This window comes from Pteropus vampyrus, unplaced genomic scaffold (genome assembly GCF_000151845.1).
Source record: "Pteropus vampyrus isolate Shadow unplaced genomic scaffold, Pvam_2.0 Scaffold222, whole genome shotgun sequence".
Taxonomy (NCBI): domain Eukaryota; kingdom Metazoa; phylum Chordata; class Mammalia; order Chiroptera; family Pteropodidae; genus Pteropus; species Pteropus vampyrus.
The window spans coordinates 2,116,855-2,118,715 of record NW_011889003.1 but is presented as its reverse complement, the minus strand read 5'-3'; the positions used below and the strand labels follow the sequence as shown (position 1 = coordinate 2,118,715).

General features: G+C 30.6%; 1 pseudogene; it reads right to left on the bottom strand.

The window, feature by feature from the left end:
• Positions 1-1,462: 1,462 nt before the first annotated feature.
• On the bottom strand, positions 1,463-1,581 carry LOC111747433 (annotated as a pseudogene).
• Between the last annotated feature and the right edge of the window lie 280 nt (positions 1,582-1,861).

The window sequence follows — 1,861 nt, the reverse complement described above, 5'->3', positions numbered from 1 at the left end:
CCTACCATATTAATAGTAGTACTAAATGTAAATGAATTAAACATTCCAATGAAAAGGAAAAAACTATCAGACTTGATTAAAAAGCAAAAGTCAACCACGTGCTGCCTGAAAGAGATGAAGACACAATTTAAACAAATTCAGCACAGATAGGTTAAGGGTAAAAGGGCAGAAACAGTGAGCATTAGAAATCTGGTATGAGTACAAAGAAAAATTCCAGACAAGGAATATTATCAGCGATAAAAAGGGGCTGCATAACGATAAACAGTTTAATTCATAAAGGAGCTGTAACAATCACACATGTTATGCAATCAATATCTGAGGTTCAGAATACACGAAGGAAAAAAAAGGACAGAATTAAAGGGAGAAAATGACACACCTACATGTAGCTGCAGATTTTATTACCTCTCTCTTTGTAACCAAGAACTAGGCATTCAATAAGGATATTAAAATTTTAACAATAATATCAACCAACTTGATCTAATTAATATTTATAGAACACTAACACTACAGCCAACGACTGCAGAATACACATTCTTTTCAACATTTTGGAAATATTCACCAAGATAAGTGATATGCTGAACAATAAAATATGTCCCAATAAATATCAAAAGATCAAAATCTTTCAGGTTTGTTTTCTGGCCAAAATAGAATTAAATTAAAAATCGATAACAATAAGATACCTAGAAAGTTCCCCAGTATTTGGAATTAGTGCATTTCTAAATAACCCCTGGATGCAAATAGCAATCACAAGGTATAATAAACATTTTAGCTGAATAATAATGAAAATACGTCAAAATTTGGGTAACTACAGCAGTTATAAAAAGGAAAATGTATTAGGATAAAGATTATATTAGAAAAGGTTTAAAATCAATGATCTAAGCTTCCACCTTAAGAAACTAGAAAAATAACAAATCAAACTCAAAATAATTAGAAGGTAATAATAAAGAGCAGAAATCAATAAAATAGAGAACAAAGAATAAAGAAATACAACAAAGCCAAATATTGGTATGTTGAAAAGATTAACAAAATTAATAAACCCCTAGTGAGTCTGATCAAGAAAGAGAAAATTATCAACCTCAAGAGTAACAGAAAAAATAATAATAATTAAAAAAAAAATACACTTAATACACTTGAAACTTACTGGATTTTGTTAATCAATGTCACAATAATAATAAAAATAATAGTAATTTTTAAAAAAGAGTAAAAGAGGGGTCTTTTCTTTAGATTCTACAGAAATTAAAAGGATGATAAAAATATTACAAATACCTTTATAATGATAAAATTTGGCACCTTACATAAAATCAACAAATTTCTTAAAATCATAGCCACGATGGCAGATATTCTAGTAGTCTTTTATTTATTAAACAAATTTAATTTACAGTAAAAATTTCCCCACAAAGAAAACTCCAGCCCTGGATGGTCTCACTGGTGAATTCTAGCAATTTTTTTTTTTTTTTTTTAATGCCTACAGCACCTGGTCTTCTTAGATGGTCTCCCATCCAAGTACTAACCAGGCCCAACCTTGCTTAGCTTTCAAGATCACACGGGATTGGGCTTGTTCAGGGTGACATGGCTGTAGACTGAATTTAGCAAATATTTAAGAAAGAAAGAATACCAGTTTTACACAAGTTCATTCAGAAAATAGAGAAAGGAGTACTTCCAACTATTTTTTTCATGAGGCCATCATAACCCAGACACCAATCTGACAAACACATTCTGTTTCATAAGTGCAAAATGTTGTGTTTGAAATCTAACTGATAAACTACCCAGAACAACAGATAAGAGAAATACGCATGGCTGCGCAGACTAGTACTCTGATACTTCTGTATTAAAAGAAGAGAAAGGAAAAAATAACAGACGT